Below are 7,612 nucleotides of genomic sequence, written 5' to 3' on the forward strand. Positions count from 1 at the left end.
GCAGTAGCATCGTATTAATATTTGTGCGCAAAGAACACTTACTATAGGCTACATGTTCAGGGGCGGAACGGGGAGGTTAATGGGCGTATGCTGGTAGTCCATGTACAGTAAGACCTTGCCAAGCAGCTGTGTCTGCTTCAAGATCTAGGCATCTCCAAGATACTTATTATTCAACTTGTTATCTCTTGCTCCAGGTACAGGTCTAGTCTAAGTGCCGATTACTAGTGATGATGGCTGGGTTTGTATGCTACAATGTGTTTGCAATCAGTAAAAATTTATTTTAAGTACAGTAGGCATTAAGACTATGGTAATAAACATATTTCATCTGGAAATTTTTTTGTTTTGTCATTAATCATTCTCATATTATTATTATTATTATTATCATTTATTTGTTAGGCGCCACAAGGTATCCGCAGCGCCGCACATAGTACTAACAGTAGACTATACAGGGTGAAACCATACAGAACAATGAACAAAAAGTACCAATACTTCAGAAACTCCGGCTAGTCATATGCAGTAAAGACGGAGTGGAAGAACAGGTATGGAGACAGGAGGGGAGGGGGCCCTGCTCATACGAGCTTACATCCTAAAGGAGGGTAAACAGACCAGGCACAAGAGGAGCCAGTTGAGGCAAGAGGAGAGAAGGGAGGCAAGCTAAAGGGAGGAGATGGGGGTTAAGTAGATATCATCCTGCAGTCTTTTCCATCTCCATTGAAACTCTTCTCTCCTCCCTAGCCAATCTCACCTGTCCCAAACTGGCTACCTGCCTCTATAACCAGCTTCAGTTCTGCCCTTGACTTTGTCTGCCCTGCCACTACCGTTTTTCTCCGCTGTTCCAACCCCCAACCCTGGCACTCTAAATTCACAAGTTTCCTCAAACTTTGTTCATGCACTACGGAACGCTACTGGAGGAAATCTTGTTCCCTGGCGGACTTTCTCCACTTCAAGTTCATCCACCCCTACTTCTCTGCCTTTTCCCTAACCAAACAATCCTACTATAAATCTCTCATTATTTCCCAGTCTTCCAACCCCTGCCGCCTCTTCGCTGCTTACAATTTCTTACTTTTCCCTCTACCTCCCCTCTTCCCACTCTCCATCTCTGCTTCTGACTTTGCTACATTCTTCTCCACCAAAATCGCAGCCATCCGAACTGAAATCTCTTCCTCCAACATTTCTTACACCCCCCCAGCCTCACCCCCTGCCCACTGCCCTCCAACCATCTTCCTATGTGCTCCTTCAGCCCTACCTCCAGTGAGGAATTCCGTTCCTTACTTCTGTCTTCTCCCCCCTCCACCTGCTCCCTTTTTCTCCCTGTGTTTGCGTGGGTTTCCTCCTGGTGCTCCGGTTTCCTCTCACACTCCAAAACATACTAGTAGGTTAATTGGCTGCTATCAAAATTGACCCTAGTCTCTCTCTCTCTCTCTGTCTGCCTGTGTGTGTATTAGGGAATTGTAAGCTCCAATGGGGCAGAGACTGATGTGAATGAGTTCTCTGCACAGCGCTGCGGAATCAGTGGCGCTATATAAATAAATGATGATATGACTATTTAATATTTGAGCATTTTTCTTTATAATACAGTGCAATAAAGCCATCAGAACTCTCAGAGTAAACAGATTATGCAGGTTTTTTAGCAGCGCACAGGTTTAATATTGAGCATATGATGGATCCCCTTCATGAAAATGGTGGGTTATCACAACTGTAGCAGCCCTATCCATATAAAAACCCATGGTAGGTTATTTCAATGTCGATTGAGTACTATCAGCGCTCCTGAGATCTGCCTCCCAATATGTACACACTTGAAAAGGGTTCCCTCTTTTCTACAATTAACAGCAGTATCAAACACAACAACGGTGTACATACATTAGGCGCCAATCTTTAAATGTAGCAGATATAAGGTACTTTTATTTAGTGTATCGACTGTCAGCAAACATGTTCCTTTAGCTAAAACTCAAAAGAACATCACATAGTGTAACATGTTTCAATCACACAATGTCCCCAGTATTTAACCATGAAGGCTATATTCCAACACCATGTGGTTAAATGATGTAACAAACGCCAAAACAAACAAACAGCGGATCTGTGAATCTTCTGTGACACCTTGACCCCAATGGGCATATGCTTACAGTGTTTCCACTTTCAGTTAGCCTTCAGATGTATACCATACTCTATTTCCTCCTCCCTTCATTTAAATATCGCTTTGTTCTCCACAGAGTGTATAAAAAGCAAAAACAGGAAGAATCTAGTGCAACACTTTTTTTTACTTCTTATGAAAATATTCAAAACAATATAAAAACAATATAACATTTTTTAAAAACAAGTTGTAAAACAATCCTCATACATATATAACAGGAACTCGTACCAGATATTGGTAGAAAGCAGGCATTGATTTAAAAAGTCCGATTGTATTCTCCATCCAGTAAGGTCCCCGCTGCTTCCAACGCGTTTCAACTCTCTCTGAGTCTTTTTCAAGGCTAGTATGATTCCATAGATGTAATTGGGCAGTTTTTATATCCTGCACCGAAACGAAAATGAGGCTTGGTTTTCTCATCTCTCCCGCAGCGTGATTCCATCACCCATCAAATCCTGACCGGGGCTTTGATGGGAATTTAGACTGTAAGCCCCAATGGGGCAGAGACTGATGTGAGTGAGATCTCTGTACAGCGCTGTGGAATTAGTGGAGCTATATAAATAAATGGAAATAATAATAATCTCTTCACCCCAAGTTTAATGCCTGGGGGTCACCCTTGACTCCTCTTTCTCCTTCATCCCTCACATTCAATCCCTTGCCCAATCCTGCTGCTTTCATCTACGAAATATAGCCTGGATCAGGCCTTTCCTCTCCTACAAGGCCACCAAAACTCTCATCCACTCTCTGATCATCTTCCACTTTGGCCTCCCCCTTACGCTCCTCTTCAGTCCATAAGTAATGCTGCAGCCTGACTTATTTACCTCTTCCACCGGTCCTCTTCTGCCTCCATTTTCTGTCAAGCTCTACAGTGGCTCCCTCTCTGCTTCAGAATCCACTTCAAACTCCTCACCCTTACCTATAAAGCCTTCTCTAACTCCACTGCTCCATATCTGTCCAACCTCATCTTCACTCATACGCCTTCTTGCCCACTGCGGTCTTCCAACGACCGATGTCTCACCTCCCATCTGGTTACCTCTCATTCCCATGTTCATGACTTCTCCCTGCTGCCCCCTTTTTTGAAGCAATCTTCCCCGTTCTATTAGGCTGTCACCTATGTTGTCAAACTTTAAATGCTCAAAACCCATCTGTTCAGACTAGCCTACCCTTCCTTCGACTAACCCTGCCCTCTTACAACCCTCTTCTCTATTTTTGTATACTATCCACTCTATACCTCTCCCCCTCCTTCTTACTTCTGTGCATCCTTTCCCTCAGTGTCTTGTCCCTCACCACTCTCTTACTACTCTGTGTTTCCTGTCCTGTCAGTCCTCCCTCACCTTTAGATTGTAAGCTCCCTTGAGCAGGGCCCTCGTGTCCTTGTCCTCCTGTCTACCTTTAGCTCTCCGCCTCTTCCCATTTCTTCACTTGACTCCTGCCCCCATCTTTTTACTCTAGTGCCTCATCTTCTCTATCTCTGCCTTGATCCTGTAAGTTGTGCCCCACTCTACTGGTTACTGGCGTAACCCCTTTTTCCCTCCCCACTTTCCTCCTTCACTTCCCTTCTACATGTACACTGGAAGTCACCTCTTCCTCTTTGCCCTGTGCACCTTTCTCTGCCTATCTGGTAATTATTTATACTTTTTGCACTTTGTTTGCACTGCACTGTGCTCTGTGCTACCCTGTATGCCATGTATCGTTACCCTGTACTGTTTTCCCTTGATCTATGTATGGTGCTGTGGACCCTTTGTGGTGCCTCACAAATAAAAGATAATAATAATAATAATCATCATCCTTAAATTTATCACTGGAAAGGTGTGCTTGACAAGTGAGGGTTTAAAAAAGTGAAGTCTTCCAATCAGCTCACTGGGGAAGGCACACTGCACTGCAGCTCAGAAAACCTCTGTTTTTTCGATGAGGTTTTTTTCTCTTGGGGAACCTATTCAATCTCCAGTTTCAACTCCATGCTGATGACACCCAAATCTACATTTTATTCCCTTAACGTTTCCCATTCTGTACTGTCTCTCTATCTTCACATGGATGTCCCAATGCTACTAAATACTCAGCATGTCCAAAACAGAGCTTATAATCTTCCCTCCTCCCCTTAAATCTCCTTCACCATCAATAACACCACAATTTCCTCCTCCTAAGCCTCCTACTTCGGTGACACTGTCACTCATCGGAGTGTGAGTGCCTCCACTCTGGTACGTGGTTCTCCATCTTTCCCGCTCACACCTGTGTGAAACCGCGGCCATCCGCCATCCTGTCGCACTGGGCATGCGCAGGTCCCTTTAACAACTACACCTGACCACTAATGTGATTGATGGATCAATCACCCCTCCCTACTTAAGGCACCTGCAGCCTTAGGTAGTGGCCTGATCTTGAAGTCTCACTCCCAGTGAACTTCTATAGGTATGTGCAGTTTCCAAACTGCTTCCAGCTCTACTCCTGTGTGCAGTTTCCAAACTGCTTCCAGCTCTACTCCTGTGTGCAGTTTCCAAACTGCTTCCAGCTCTACTCCTGTGTGCAGTTTCCAAACTGCTTCCAGCTCTACTCCTGTGTGCAGTTTCCAAACTGCTTCCAGCTCTACTCGTGTGTACAGTTTCCAAACTGCTTCCAGCTCTACTCCTGTGTGCAGTTTCCAAACTGCTTCCAGCTCTACTCGTGTGTACAGTTTCCAAACTGCTTCCAGCTCTACTCGTGCTTCAGCTTCCACGCTGCTCCCTGCTCAACTCAGCAGCGGTTCCCATACCGCTACAACGCTTCACTTCTCAGCTGATTCCGGATCTACACAACTGGGTATGCTCTACTGACTATTGACTTTTGCCTATTGCTCGCATACCAGTTGTATCCATTGTTGTTTGCTGCACAGGGTACAAGTACCCATATAGACTGTGTTACTGCATTGCTTCATTTAGGACAAGCTTTCACTCAAGCTACGATATCTCTTTACGCTACTACTTAGCGTTATTGTGCATATCTACTGTGACCAGCTTCTCCTCCCTGCAAGGCATCTACTCTATACAGACTATTCATTGTGCCTTCCATCTCTGCCTCACAAGACATTGCTCTACTCGCGCTGTTTCCATACAGCCACAGTTTGCCTTTCAACTTCACTCTCCTGCACCTGGACAAGTCCTCATTCCTTCTCACAGCAGTGGTACAACTTGCTGCACGCAGACCACTGACTTCCCTGCTACCTACCCGCACCTGGACAAGTCCTCCTATCACAGCGGTGGTACAACTTGCTATACGCAGACCACTGACTCTCCTATTACCTACCTACACCTGGACCAGACTCCTCACCATAGCGGTGGTACAACTTGCTGAACGCAGACCACCGACTACCCTGCTTCCTACCTGCACCAGTACTATTCTTCTCATCACTGCAGTGGTACAACTTGCTGTACGCAGACCACTGACTCCTCCTCTACCTACCATCGCCTATCCACGTCCACTCCTCGTGTCTACATTATCTTCAGCCTCCAGTTTACTGCTCCAAGTCGCTGACTTTCCTCTAACCATAGCTGCAAGTCGCTGACTTCCTCAGACTATCTCTACTCTCCTGCTGTTGTGTCGCTCCAATCATTCACCTGCCTGCTTTGAGGTGCATGCCATAACCCCGCCTCTCTAGCAGAGTTCCATCTGGTGAAACTCGGGTACGCAACTCCTAGTGCCCGTGACAGTAAGATCAGGCCATGACAGACCCAGGATTGGAACCAACAGCTAAGGAGATGCTGCAGCATCTGATCACTCAGGTAGAACAACAGGATGTTCGGCAGCAACATCTGTTCCAGTGTTTCCAGACTCTGGCCACCCGAGGAGTTCCTCTACAAACTGTTTCAGCGACTGTTGAACCTCAAGCGCCTTCTCCTTCCCCAGTGCCATCCCAGGTGTCTACTGCTTCCACGCTACACCTGCCTACTCCCTCAAAATATGATGGGGATCCCAAGACGTGTAGAGGTTTTTTGAATCAGTGCTCTCTCCATTTCGAGCTTCAACCTCACCATTTTTCCACTCACCGTGCCAAGATTGCCTACCTCATTTCTCTGTTTTCCGGACAGGCTCTTGCGTGGGCCTCCCCTCTGTGGGAGAGAAATTACCCCCTATTGGAGGATAGTGCACTATTCATTTCCACGTTCTGCGAAATTTTTGATGAACCTGGCCGCATTGTCTCTGCGGCTTCCAGCATTCTCCGACTACGCCAAGGATCACACTCTGTGGCCCAGTACGTCATTCAGTTTCGGATACTCGCCTCTGAACTACAGTGGAACACCGAGGCCCTGATAGCTGCCTTCTGGCAGGGTCTGACGGATAAGATGAAAGACGCACTGACCACACAAGAGTTACCCTCCTCCTTGGACGATCTAATTTCCCTATGTCATAGGGTAGACATGAGATTCCGTGAGAGGGAGTCTGAAAGAACAAGCACCTCTAAGGGGTTCACTCGCCCATCTCCTCAAGTTCGTCACCTTCCCCCTCCAGTGGAACCCATGGAGGTAGGACGTTCTAAGTTAACATCTAGAGAGAGGGATCGACGAATACAAAATAGACTCTGCATCTATTGTGCTGACCCTACTCACAGCCTGAACTCATGTCCTAAGAAGTCGGGAAATGCCAGGCCCTAACCAGTTCTGGAGAGGTAAGGTTAGGGTCCCTGGACTCCTCTCCATCTTCTATGGATTCCAAAGTGTGTGCATTTGATGTTACCATCTTCTCAGCCACCAAATCTTTTATCTCTCAAGCACTTCTGGATTCCGGCGCTGTCGGCAACTTTATCTCCAGTGCTCTTGTTAACCAGTGGTCCCTACCAGTGGCCCCGTTAAAAACCGCCATAGTGGTCATCGCTATAGACGGCTCTCGCATCATTAATGGACTTATCACCCACTGTACGACTCCTTTGACCCTTCAAATTGGAGCCTTACACCGAGAGAAAATCTCTTTGCTGGTCCTTCCTGCTACTACTAGTCCCATCGTTCTTGCCTTCCATGGCTTCAGCTTCATTCACCACAAGTTGATTGGAGTACTCCCCAAGTCACATCCTGGGGCCCGGATTTTCATCATAGATGCCTAACCCGAGTGGTACCACTCAAAATCAACAGAACATCTATAACACCTGGTCCTCTGGGCCTTCCTCCAAAGTATGCCCCATTCGCTGACGTGTTCGATAAGGCGCAATCTGAACGCCTGCCACCTCATCGGGCATGGGATTCTCCCATAGATTTACTACCTGGCAAAAACCCTCCTAGGGGCCGTGTATACCCTCTCTCGCTACCAGAGACACAGGCTTTGTCAGAGTATATCAAGGACAACCTTCATCGCGGATTCATTCGACCTTCCAGCTCTCCCGCTGGAGCGGGCTTCTTTTTCGTGAAAAAGAAAGATGGGACCTTAAGACCCTGCATTGATTATCGGGGGCTCAATGCCATAACCGTAAAAAATCGGTACCCGATTCCTCTTATCACCGAACTCTTTGATTGTATAAAAGGT

This window comes from Mixophyes fleayi, chromosome 6 (assembly GCF_038048845.1).
Source record: "Mixophyes fleayi isolate aMixFle1 chromosome 6, aMixFle1.hap1, whole genome shotgun sequence".
NCBI lineage: Eukaryota > Metazoa > Chordata > Amphibia > Anura > Limnodynastidae > Mixophyes > Mixophyes fleayi.